The 14,757-nt window shown below is 32.1% G+C and overlaps 1 pseudogene; it reads right to left on the minus strand.

Annotated features, from left to right (window-relative positions):
* The window catches only part of LOC107618601, a 4,351-nt pseudogene continuing 727 nt past the window's right edge, over positions 11,134 to 14,757 (minus strand).

Consider the following 14,757-nt stretch of genomic DNA (forward strand, 5'->3'; position numbering starts at 1 on the left):
CTATAGTTTAAATATAAAAAATTATCCAATAATTAAAAAATTAAGTAAAATTTCTATTTTAATTATTAAAACATGATTTAGTTACTTTTAATAAAATAGCTTATGAAAATAAAATCTTTAATGAATAAATAAATTCAAATTAATTCGTAATAAGATTTCTCAAAATTTTTGGGTCTTACAAAGATAACTATAAAAGGCATTCAAATACTTAAATTAATATAAAAAGTATATTAAAATAGTAAATAATTTATAACTTACAACATACTTGTTGAGAACCAATTTAGGTTAGTCGAGTAGTTAATTTACTCGCTCAATTAAGCAAGTGTCAAGAGATTTAAATCCCGCCTTATGGATGCAGCAATCTATTGACTAGTAACAAACTCTTAAATAGAGTTCAGATTCATTACAGATTAATTATTGACCTATTGAGTTAGAAAATATCATGAGCAACTAAAAAAAAGAATTATATATAAATATTATAAGTTGATAAATAACATTAATATTATGACCATTTCACTACAAGAAACATCGTTAAAATCGACGGCCAAATCGACGGCTAAGCCGTCGATAATATTAAAATTCGACGGCAAAATAGACGACGGAGTTGGTCACTATTAAGCTTGTCGATTTTGCAAAATGCTAATAAAATCAACGGCTTGGCTGATCGTCGATAATAATTTAATAAAATCGACAGCGCTTCTGTCTATAATATGAGTTTGAGAATTTTACATTCTTACTAAAATCGACAACATCGCCGTCGATATTATTATATAAAATCGACGCTATTTCTGTCGATATTTGATCCAATAAAATCGACAATATTTTTATCTATAATATGCTTACTAAAATCGACAATGTTGCCGTCGATATTGGATCCAATAAAATCGACACGGTTGCCGTCGATTTTATTATTCATATACCGACAAATTCTGTCTATATATTTGAATTTTCTTGTCTATTAAAAAGCAACAACTATTCCGTCGATTTTAATAGATATGTTTTAATTATTTTTTCTCTTTGAAAAATAGTAAATAATTAATGCAAATAAATATAAAAATAAAATTTATACAGAATATAGATAACAAGACAAATAAACTTTTAAATATAAAAATAAAATTTATACAGAATATAGATAACAAGACAAATAAACTTTTAAATATAAAAATAAAAATTATATTAAATATTAGATAATGAGTTTACAAATTTATCAAAATAATAAATAATGAGTTTACTAAAGGCTATGATTTTTCATAGAACAGAAGCATCATGAATATCTAATGATTACAGTGCATGGACAATTACGCTTAATTATTCTAACATACAGCCATTGAAATAGTTGACTCTCGATGATTTTACGGTGCTAATTTTTCATCAGATCATTTGCCTTATTTACCCAAGCTTCATAAATATCTTGCAAGAACAGAACAAAGTGGATCTGCAACAAAATATTGAACAGTAAATACAGACTAGTATAGAACAGTAATCAAATTTAGTAATCAAATTTACCCAAGCTTAATAAATATTGAACAGTAAATACAGTAGCCAAGTCGATTAAAACTTAAAACTAGCTTTTTATACGCAAGAAAATAAAATTTGACTGCTTATAGACTAGTATAGTAATCAAAATTCTTAGTAATCAAATTCAAACATGAACTCTTATGTCTTTTATGTTTCTCTCTCTCTCTCTCTCTCTAAAAAGTACGCCGACAATGCTCTAGGAGATGCAAAAATGAAAAGACTGCCGCTATAGGTGTTAACTAGTTACTTCCATTTTAATTTGCATATCTTCAATCTTTTTATTTCAGTCATATTAAAATCCTTTGTTTAGGTGTGAAAATACACATATATACCAAGGAAGCTAAGCAACCTTATATACTACTACTCTGTTCCCTTTTTTTATTGTTTTTAAATTAAATAAAAGCTTGGGTTCATGTATTCGTTATAGTACCCCAATACATATCTGATCTTTTCCTTAACTCTACCTCTTTCAACAAATAAATTGGCACAACTAGCATGAAAGAATTGATTAATCATCATAATATAAACCCAACTTCCTTTCTCTTATGGCAGACCAAAGCAGATGCATATTTTAGTGACCAACCATTATATGACGCTCTCAGGCAAAATATATCCGGCAAAATTGGGTCTATCACTGCTTATTACTACATAATTCATGCTCCCTAGTCCAAATTTGATAAAGTAATCTACTCACCATTAAGAAATCATCTTGAAATTTCCCAGATTCAATAACAGGCAATCTTCTCAGGAGACTTGACACTTGTCTTAACAGTGAATTTTCACAAGGAACATCACCTGCATTTTAAACAAAGGTTGAAACAATAGTTACTAATGGAAGTTTCAACATATGTGGACCATGTATGATAATATTGTTCAAGCCAGAAATAGAAATACTTCCCATGGAAACACTGTGCACCTATTAACTTGAATGTGGATTAGCAAACTAGTTGAGTGTTGAATTCGCTTAAAATATGTGATAAATAAAAACTTCAAAATTAGATTTTTCTTAGCAGAGATTAAGCTACATAAATGGCAGAATGCAGATAGACCAATAGAAAATCCTACTAGTAAATAAGTACCCCCCCCTTTTTTTTTTCAAAGAAAATGATTACTTTATGAATTGATGACTTTGATCCTAAATCTTATCCAGCTAATTATTGCATGTCAAAGATTTTATTTATGCCACATCTCTTTACCAAAATAGATAAATAACTACATGAAAATTAAAAAATTTGTTATTTATTATGACTGAATAATTTAAAAATATGATATTTTTATATAAGTGGGAAAGTTTTCCAATAATATTACTGAATATCTCATCATTAAATTCCAAGAATTTGATCAATTTCAGAATAAGAAACTTCATTGAAAACAATAGCAGTACCTACTACCTACCATTTGGTCTCTTGAAATTTTCACCTAAAGAAAGTGCAATTGCTCGGTTCAAATCCTCTTCATCCTTCCGGGATCTAGCACGGTCATCCTAATCAAGAACAATAATGTCATCAAGTACATAAATGAATGTTTTCGTATAACAAAGAAATGGTGGTGTTTACCAATGATCTAGAAGGTGCTCGCCAAACCATGTTTTTCTCTGAAAGAATACAGCCCATCATATAAAGATTAAGTCATATAACAGTAACAATAAAAGAATACAGCCCATCATATAAAGATTAAGTCAACTTTAAATATGGTAGCACTAGAAAGGGGAGTGGAAGGGATTTAATGGCTTGCTACTTTAAACTGGAGATAGAATATGTAAATTCTTCTATGAAACTTAACAACAGCAGACAAAATAGCCTTGTGATAGTATTTTCTAAAAGAGTCAGGTAAATGTTAAAAGAAATATCCTATCCATGCCAGATTACAGAACATACCTTGCTTCATTTCTATCTCCCTTGTGATAGCATCTCATAAGTCCTGTGCTCTATAACTTCCATCATCAAAGTATTATCAATTAACACTACTAGCTCACAAACCCCAATTTCCAATCCCTAGATTGCTCTATTACATGGCAATGCAAAAACAATGAATTGATTGAAGTTCATTTCAAAATACAACCCCAACAGAACATGCAAAGCAAAATTAACACCAATCCGAACAAACACTTAGAGATTAGAAGAAACAAAAAATTGAATAAAACTAACCACTCGTATTCTTGAGAGGATAATATACTGGCAACTTGATCGGAAGCTCACAACGGATCAAGCAACCATTCTCCCACACATTTCTCTGAATGTTCTTCTTCAACAACTGAATCAACCTCTTCGAGGCTATTCGATTTTCCACTTTCTGACACGAAAAATTTTAGCTCACCGAAATCGGCAGCGACTGCTCAGATCAGCGGTCGATTATCCCCTTCCCCTTCACCGTATAGAAGCTTCCTCAGTCTGCGAGCAGCATGAACTGCCGCTTGAGCGTCGGCGCTGGCTCCGTGAGCAAGCGCTCCAATTACTTCAAAGCCTTTAGGAATCAATGTTCGAAGCTCCTCTGTTTACAAATTTCAAAATGCGAGACAGAGAAAAAGTTGAAGTGAATTTAAGATTTGAAATTGATATATATATATATATAGAGAGAGAGAGAGAGAGAGAAAGAAAACCTGATTATTTGTGGAGATCATCGGAGGAGAGGCGAAGGAGGAGGGAGAGATCATCCTGATGCGACGGCGATGGATAAGAAGGGTTGAAGTATGCGAGGTGAAAATTGAAATGGTGAATTTGGGGAAATGAAAGAAACGGGGGAGTGAGTGGGAGGAAATTTATTTTATTGATAAAAATCGACAATATAGATGTTGATTTTAATTTGGAAAACAACGACGCCGAAGACGTCGATTTTATACATTAAATCCGTACCATCCATTTAATTTGGGAAAGTGATTAAGACCGTTTAAATTTATCGACGACAAAATGTGTCGATATTTTAAATAATAAAATAGACGCTACGTTCATCGATTTTAAAATAAAAATATTCTCACCTCACACTCCGTCGACAATGTGTCGATAATGGAAAAACGGTTAAAGGATTACCAAAAAAATCGACGACTTTGCTGTTGATTTTAATATTTTATTTTTACTTATCTTTTTTAATAATATCGACAGCAAGCCGTCGAAAAATATCGATGGGAGAGATAGCAGTTGATTTTTAGCGTCGAAAAATACACTTTTTCTTGTAGTGATTTGGTCATTAAATTTATCAGTTATAAATTTTTAATTATGACAAACTAATATATCCCATAAATAAAATTAAATTATATAATAGTATTATCTTATAATATCCTAATAAATACATATATATCACAAAAATAAATCTGGTAGACAGCGACGATTAAAAAAAACATGACAAAATAAATAATGGCGGCAGTTAATGCAGCGGAAAAGAGCGGTGTTACAATTAGTTTAGCATTTAGTGGCGGTTATATCATAATCGCTGCTAAGTTGACATATTGCGGTGGTCAGTCACTACAAAAAATACGCCAATTTGCAAGTTTTTTCTTAGATTTGTGGCGGTTTTTAACCTCTGCAAGTTGCATTACAGCAGTTTGATAAACTGACAGAGTTAGGAGTCCTGCAGTTTAATTACGAGGAATTTTGTAAAACCGACGCTATTTTATTTTGAAGTTGCGGCAATTTTTCACCCTCCGCTATTTGCGGCGGTTTCTTTAATATTGCGTTGGCTTCTGAAGGCTTCCAACTGTAACGTTTTGCGAAGGTTTTAATTGAGGTTGTGGGGGGTTTTAAACCCTTGCAAAATACATTGACTGAAAACTGTTTTTCTTGTACTTGTGGGAGTTGTAAATCGCCTCAATTTGAGATGCACTGCACAAATAAAACTGCCATAATATTTTGAAATGCATGTATATAGTTTTTTTATAAATTATTAATTAGAAGAAAAATTTTAATATTAGTAAAATTATTTAAAATATAAATGTAATTCATAACCTATTGTAATAAATAATAACTTCTTTATATTATAATAAAATGTATAACATCTTAATCAACATTGTCTTTATGTATCTAATCCTAAATATTAAACATGTTAAAATTCAATAACTTCACAACTACCACTACAACAGAAACGGGATTTAGCAGCGATTTTTATAGGAATTTGCGGCGATTTTAAACCGCTGCAAAACAAATTATCAACGTTTCAAGAAGCATTGCAGTATGGGGGATGGAGATTTGATTTTGCGGCGGTTCCACCAAACCGCTGGCACAATCGCAATGAAATCCTTTGAATAGTGTCGGTTGAAACCAATGCTATTTAGCTAACCTTAAATTCGATGGCATTTTCCCGGTGGTTATGAACCGCTGCTATTTGTTGACCATTGTATTTTTTAAAATGTATTTGTTGCAACAAATAATGAATGCTAAATAAGTCAAGTTCTGACTATTTTTGGCTAATTTATTTGTAATTCATATCTACATACAAGTGATTTACACACAAGTCCAAACAAATAGCCTTAACCTAATTTACCTTACGCACCATTATCTCTAACTAACTTTTCACTCAACGCGCGAATATAAAACTACCTTTTTTTGAGGATTTTTTTTTTTAATTTTCTCAGCGTTTTCTACCTCTCTACGTTCTATTCTATCTCTGTGTTTCTCTTCCTTCTTTATGTTCTCTACATTCTCTTCGTTCAATTTGAATGCTCTTTTATCTGATTTGAAGATTTGAAATCAAGCTATGAAATCAGCTTTGAACAGCTATTTTGTTCTTGAAGATAATGAATAATTCAAGTTCAGACTGTCAATTGAACCAGAGTGAAGTGGATTATTATTTTGAATCGAATCAAATGGATAAGGTATGGTTCGATTCTAGTTAATGTTTTCATTAGTAGCTTATGATTCTGTAGGTGAATAACGTGGTTTTTATTTGTGAAAAATTGTTGTTCATCATTGATGGTTTAAATTGAATGTAATGTAAGAGTTCTGAATCTGAATTATTATTTTGATGAATTTGTTCCATTCTCATTTCAATGTATTTAGGAAAAACTTCGGTGGATTTTGGAATTTTTTCGTTTTATTTTGGAATTTTTTCGGTGTATTTATAAGTTTAGACTTTCAACTGAACTAGGAGAAATTGTTTTATTGTTTAGAATCGAATCAATTAATGGTTGATGGATTGAATTTGAATGTAATGTACGAGTTTTGAATCTGATTTTATTATTTTGATGAATCTGTTTCGTTCCCAGTTTCGGTGTATTTTAGTTCTAATATGGTGTATTGTAGAATTATTTTGGTATATTTTTAATTTCTGTGATGTTGATGAGAAACTTGTTTCAAAGGTTGGGATGACTTTTAACACGATTGAAGAAGTTAGAAAATTCTACAAAGACTATTTGAAACTTGCAGGTTTTTCTACGAAAATTTGAAGCACAAATAAAAAGGAAAATGAAATTAAGAACCAATTGATTACATGTATCAGAAAGGGAAAATGGAAATCGAACATATCTCCAATTGAGAAGACAAATCCTTCAGCTGGATTAAATTATCCTGCAAGAATTTATATACATATATTGAAGGATATTGGTGTTTGGATCATTTCAAAGGTTGTGTTGCATCATTCACATTCGTGTTGTTTAAATCAAGCAAAGGTGCTTAAACAACACAGGGAATTCAACATGTCTGTACGATGTACAATAGAGAATAGTGAGAAAGCCGAAATCAGATCAAGAAAAATATACCAATCATTTGTCCAGCAGCAGAGGTCATCGTGAAATAAGTTTTATTGAAAAAGATGTGAGAAATTACATCACGAGAGAAGTGCAGAATGTTTCAGAACTAGAGGGTGCAAAAGAATTTGGGAAATACTTATTAAGAATGAAAGAAAAGAATCATAATTTATTTTTGAGCTTGAACTTGAGGTTGATCAGTCAATTAAGCTTGCTTTTTGGGCCGACGCAAGAAGCAGGATTGTCCGTGAGTATTTTGGAGATGTTATTTCATTTGATACCACTTACAATACAAATAGGTAATATGTTGTTCTGGTTTATGTGTATTTTGAAATCACTTTCGGTGTATATAGAGAATCTTTTGGTGTATCAATGATTTTGTTTCTGTGTCGTTGTATTTCAGGTATAATCTAGTTTTTAGTTCTTTTGTTAGGGTGAATCACCATGGTCAGTAAATAATTCTGGGATGTGCTTTGATGAAAAACGAGGATACTCAATCATTCAAATGGTTATTTAAATGTTGGCCTCGTTGCATGGGAGAAAATACTCCGAAAGGCATTCTTACCGATCAAGGCACATCGATGCAAAGGGCTATTAAGGCTTGTATTCCCACAACACCGGTAGTGTATTTGGCATATCATGAAGAAGATCTCAAGTAAACTAAATGGCTACAAGTGACACAAAGAAATTAAAACACGAGATGAGTCATGTTGTTTGGAACTTTTTTTCGGACATCCTCTTGGGTACAATAAGTGGCTTTCAGGTAATGTTGTCTTTATTAGAATTAACTGATGATGTTAATTTTAGTGTGTGAATATTTATGTGTTTTGCTTGTGCAGTAAAGGTGTCAAACTGTATGTTTTTTAGTATATTTTAGTTCTGATTTAGGTGTTTTTTCAAAGCTTTTCGAATATTGTTATTTATGGGTTCTAGTTTATCTTGATCACCATTTCTGGCTCGGGATGAGAAGGACTCAAAGGAAAAAAAGTGTGCATACTTTTTTTAACAAGTTTATTATGCACAACAACTCACTTATCCAATTTGTCAGGCAGTATGATAATTGTCTAGGAAGTAAAGAGAGAGAGAATCGGATGCTGCAGATTTTTATGTCGCCATACCGTGTGAAACAAATTCCTCAATAGAAGCTCAATTTCAACATGTTTATACTCATGAGAAGTTCAGGAAAGTCCAAGCACAATTCAAAGAAAAGGTGAATTTCATCACAAGATCAACGCACTCTGCTCTAAGTTATACGGTATATGAAGTTGTAGAACATATTTCTAATAGCATATTTCTTTTCTAATATGTGCTCTTTAATGCCCTTATTAGGAAGTTGAGCACATGACCACCCCAATTTCGTTGACATATGGCGTCCACGTGAAGAATGGGCGGCATGTGAACTGGAGAAAGTTTGTTTACCGCTGTCGGCAACAAGAAGAACATCTAAATGTCTAGGATGAATGTCCTCTTGAATTTCATCTAATTTTTCTCCCTATCGACATCCATCTCCATCATAGAGGTTGATAATTGTGACAAGGTCTTGCCTTGGAAGCTTCTAACAACTTTCTTATTCTCCTCACTAAGTTCTTGAAAGTTAATTTTGGCTGGATAGAGTGGCCCTACAAAAGCAGCAAAAAATATTTCAATGACACAGAAATAATTTGATAATACACCAAAATTTGATTCACAGAATATATTAGGAAATTGATTTTTACCAGATATACTCAACCCAAGGACAGTTGCTATATTTTCTTGGGTGATGTTGATTATACCATACCGTGTGTACAGTCTATTATGGGACAAATCAAATGAATATGCTAATTGTTTCAATAACTTATGTGGCACATTCATGGCAGGGATATTCATCAAACCACCAAATCTCAGTTCTCGAACAATTGCTTTCTTGTTCTTGCTCATGTTTTGAAATTTTTTATGAATTGATCTTGTGGAGCATCTCAAATCATGATTTTTCTGTAAATAAATTAGATTTATTCAAAGTAAATTGCGTTATTCAAATATATATATGCTTACATTATATTTTGGTGCTACTTTTGGTGCCAATTTTTCTGTAAGAAATACAAAAAGGGTTAATACACCGAAAGAGAAACCAAATACACCAAAACACAAACCAAACACACCGCTATATTGATTTTTTTTTTTTTACATCATACAATGTGAGATAAAAAAGATATGCAACTCAATCAAACATACTTAAAATGATAGGAGAAGCACTACAACAAAATTCTATGGGTTGTTACAACAAATTGATGAATAAAATTCCTTAAAAATAGACAAAACCAGTTGCAAATCACTCAAATATGTACATAATAACATCAGAAGCATCAAGAACAATATTCTGTTGTGTAGTTATAGCATAAAAAGTACAACAACACCAAGTATACCTTAATTCTGATGAAATACATGGAAAGACAAGCCAAATACACCGAAAGAGAAATCAAATACACCAAAACATCACAAACATGAATACAATGATACCAGAAGCACTACAGACAAACTCATTTCGAAACATGCAAAACTCAAACATGCACAATTAAAACACATTCAAATCCCTCAAACACATGCAAATATAAGTTAAACTACACAAGAAATACTATGTAACATTTTTACACCGACCTAACACAGTTATCACCAAATGAAGCGTATATGAGAACAGTAATACATACTTCAACGCAAGAACACAAAATGAATCTACTAAATAAACAGAAATATGACTATATAGCATTTTGCGATCAAAATGAGAAAGAGAAAAGTGAGAAAACTACAAGATTAGTGAACATTACCTTCAATAATTGTTCGTCTTTGCTTTCTGTCTTTGTTGGTGAAGATTTCGAATTCAACTTTGAAACTTCTTTGACTTTTCGTGACGATTTTTAGAGATTTTGATCCTTATTTAAATTTTGAGCGTTGTGGTTTTGATCGAGGGAGAAGAACCATTTTTCATAATGACATTTGCACTATTCGATAGTTGGGCAAGCCGTGTTTACACGCACTCTAACCTGAGGGTTGTTTTTGTTGGGTTTGGACAAACTTGTTTAGACTTATTTGTCAAAAAGACTTGTATATATAGCAGATCTATTTATTTTGGTTACCAACCGCTCCTAATAATATCAACCCTAAGCCTAATATCTCTTTTTAAACTAAAGATTTACACGCAAATTTATTAAAAAGGGAACTCTAGAGGTATTCATGGTTTTTTTTTTTTTTACTTTTTTGCATTTGCGGTGAGTTGGGTTGGGTTATAGATCTTTTTAAACACAAATGAGTTAAAGAGAGTCAAATACCGAATAGGCCGATAGACCTTGGGCTTGGCAACCATTATATAGATCCACCAAAATTAAACCCAAACCCAGAACCATTATGGCGACATAGGCTTTTTTTAGTACTTATTTGGGCGCCATTATTTTGATAAAAAAATTTTTTTTCAATGAAAAAATATCTTTTTTTAGTTTTTAGCGTATTTGACAAATTTCTAGCAGTAAAAGTAAAAGCACTAGAAAAATAATAAAAAAAACATCTTTTTTGAGAGGCTGTAATTTATATCTTTTTTTAAAAGATCTTTTTCCTTAAAAAAAGATGTTTTTCATGTAATAAATAAACAAAAAAGTACTTCTATATTGTTATACCCAAACATAATCAATAGATAAAAAAGATCTTTTTGGATGAGATACCCAAACATAAAATTACTTTTATTTTTTCATAAGATCTTTTAAAAAAAGATAACTCAAAAACATCTTTTCTTAGAAATTCACCAAAACAAACCCTTACTCTTGGTCTCTATTATTCTCATTTTGATCTACTCTTTTAACTGAAACTTTCAGACTTCAGTAGCCTTTTCCAAGACATGTAAATTATTTCAAGTGAGATCTCACTGGCTTGTCTTCTTGATAATTGTTGCTACCTCAATTTTCTTTTCATATATATAGGAAAACTTAATTCATCAATTCCATGACTCAAGGAATGAATATTAGCAGCAAGAGAGTACATTACATGGCAAGACATAACCATGACAGACATTCTTATTTCATTTAGAAGAGAAAAAACTTATTAAGATAGCACGCACACAAGGACATGATAACATGAATCCTAATAGTATGTAGAATTTGCATTAGTAGTAGTACTAGTATTATCATTGTGGCAGCACTTGTAAGTTATGAAAATGTCCATAACTCTAGGACAATCAGGACACTTTATAGCCTCTGGCAACTTTCCAGCAACATCAGGGATTTCAAATTGTGCGCAACGGTGCGTTTCATGTGCAACCCTCTCATGGTATTCTTTGAATGACAATTCGAACCCCTTCTTTACCACAACCTCCTTCCACCTCTCAAACTCTGCCACCGCCTTCAACATTGTGGTTCCGTGGCCACTAAGAACCACAGAGGAGCCTTTGCTCAGCAGGGCCCAACCGGTTTCGTCCTTGTAACACAGCAACCTCTGCACTTCTTGTTTCACTGCATCGGCAGCCTTGTGAGCCTTTGTCACAAACAAGCTCTCTACCCGCTTCCAGAAGCGTTTGAAGATGTTTCTGTTTTCCTTTTCCACACAGAATAGCTCTATGGATATCTTTAACTCTTTTATTATGGTCTCATTTGCAAGGGATGCAGCACTCTTGCTGGTTAGTCCCTTAAATAGAAGGATGTGAGAAGAGGGGAAGAATTTTTGAAAATTAAAGTAAAAAATTTTGAAAAAATTAAAAAAAAAATTTAAAAAAAAAAGATGTAAATTACAACTTTTCAAAAAAGATATTTTTTTTTTATTTTTCTAGTACTTTTACTTTTACTACTAAAAATTTGCCAAATACGCTAAAAAATAAAAAAAGATATTTTTCATTAAAAAAAAATCTCTTTTATCAACCAAACAAGCATAAGTGTGTATCAAATTAGTGTACTGTGCAATATATAAATATGCTTACCCAAATGTCAATGTTGGAGTGAATGCCACCAACAACTGAGCCAACCCAATGTTTTTCTTTGTGAATTGTCTCTTCTTCAACAGTGGTAAAGGGAAAGGCTTTCATTCCATAGGCCTCAATCAAATGGAATGCGTTTTGATGGAGCACCTTGCCTTGAGGGTTTAGCAGCACGACCATAGGACTCTTCTTGAAGTGCCACTCCTCCTTGATGTACTTGTAGCCTGCTATGCTTCCAAAGTGTTGAACCACATACCATTGCATCTTGGCCTTTAGAACCTCGAATTTCTTTCGCAGATGCTCGCTCCATTCTTCCACTATTGGAACCCAAACGATCTTATATTGCTCTTCTGACTTAATGGATTCATGAACCGGTCTCAGTACTGAAATCTCTTCCTCTGTGATGTCTAGAGTTGAAATGAATAGGTATACATGTTTCTTTTTCAGCACTGTAATGTCAACCTGTCATGTCGAGAAATGAAAGTCAAAATATTCAATCAACTATATTCAAAAGAAATGAAAAAATTATAATATTGATATTTTGACTTATTTAAGATATTATATTTATTTAAATCAGATTCACATTCTATTTAACAGTTTAATATAAGGCCAATTTTATAATGAAAAAGTTTTGTAGTAGAGTGAAGAGAATTATTTAATTTTATTTTAAAAATGAACAAAAAATAACATATTTTATGTAATAACTATTAATCACTCATAAAAAAAAAATCATTCTCTTCACTATCTTTTTTCTCCAACGTAACATCCAGCTTAATGAAGTATGAATTTATACAACGTCTCAACATTATGATATATACACTCTTAATATTACTTATACTTATACTACTAGGGTTTGACAAGCGCTTAGCTTTGCAAACGATAGTAAATCTATGTACTATTGTTTCTTGTTAAAAATGAAAACCAATAAAATAATGTCTACCTTGAATAACCTACGTAAATTCATAGCTAGTAAACTGCTTGAATATATAAATAAAATAGTAAATCAAAATATATTGCAATAGGAAAATGTAAAAATATATACAAACCGTAGTTTCAGAAGCGCAATCGAACAGTGGCTGCGGGGCATCCTTGGCGAAAATTAAGACCTTAAACACTTCCATTATCTCAGTTGGGGTTTGGAAAAGCTTCCTTAGCTTACGATAATATTCTGCCTCCTCTGCAATTAGCCAAATTTAGTTCCTTCGCATCTTAAATATCATTTAACCTCAAAGCAGTAGTTCTACACTTCTACTCTTTAAGAAAATTAGGGGAGAGAGAGACAGAGAAAAAAAAAAGAGAATATGTAAATGAAATACAGTAAGAAATTTATATTATTGGGAAACAAATTATAAATATTAAGAAAAATATAAAGATATATATGCAAGTATATTTTTCTTCTTGGTACACAAGTAGTCAAAGTTTAAGAGAAAAGATACTCTCTTCTCCTGCTGTTTAAATGACATTCTCTTTTTTTCCATTAGAAAAAAGGAGAATGTGATTTAGACAAAAAAAAAATTCATTTCTCAAAATAATAATACCTAGCATTTTTGTGTCGATCAAACTCGAGAATTAACACGTCCTATTCGATCATTTATTAAATAGTAGTGAAAAAATCATGTTAGCTAAGGAGGAATTAAAGTGTGTCCATGAGTTCTTCACTAAAATTTAATAGTAACTTTATTACTTATTATTGCATTTCACCGGTTTCGATGAATAATAATAACTCTCCGTTTGTAACACATCCATATATATAGAGTATGTACTAGGATCATTATTAACTAGTGACTAGTCTAGTAGTATTCTGTTACTACTGACCAATTTGGTGTCTGCAGAGCGCGATGTGCTTCCTCAGTTTGCTGAGTACCACGTTGATCTTTTGACCGTAATGGTATAATTCCTGTTTCTCCTCCCTGAAATCAACCAACAATTTTGTTGCTGTTGATGACAAAATATGTGTAACCAGTAATTAGTGGAAGAATTTAACTTACGAATCAGTTGTGAGACATTCAATCTGAGTGACAATAGTAACAAGAGTGATGATACACCAATACACATCAATTGGGATATGCTCCCTAGCAGGAAGCAAAGCAGGCACATCTTTAGTGTCATAAGAAGAGAGCTTCTCCAACTCAACTATCAACTCAATCACTTGCAATGTCGCTTTCACCAGATTGTTGACCTCAGTGATGGCTTCACGGTGCTTCTGCAAATTCGCAGGCCGTATGAGCAGTGGAACTCTCTTCATCACTGCCACTGATTTCGCCAAAACATCTGTTTGTAGATGCTGAGATAGCAGCCAGAAATCACCATATTCAACTGCCAAAGCAGCAAGTGTGAGCACTGCTTTCGCATCCCATTCGTAGTGTGAGAGCTTATGGAGAATGGCCACTGCAGTTTCGTGAGCAGTTTCCTCACCGGCAGCCTTGCAACACATCTGCCACGTCATAATAATATTACTAGAGACATATAACTATTCATGTAATTGCTTTTGCAAGTTTAAAAAAAGAAAATATATCCAAAAAATTTATGTTAATTCAAAAGAGATCTTGTGTGAAATAAAATATTATAGATATAACTATAAATTTTGTAGAAAAATAGTTTTATGATATATATAAATATAAATAAGAGTAATTTA

The sequence above is a fragment of the Arachis ipaensis genome, chromosome B09 (genome assembly GCF_000816755.2).
Source record: "Arachis ipaensis cultivar K30076 chromosome B09, Araip1.1, whole genome shotgun sequence".
Taxonomy (NCBI): domain Eukaryota; kingdom Viridiplantae; phylum Streptophyta; class Magnoliopsida; order Fabales; family Fabaceae; genus Arachis; species Arachis ipaensis.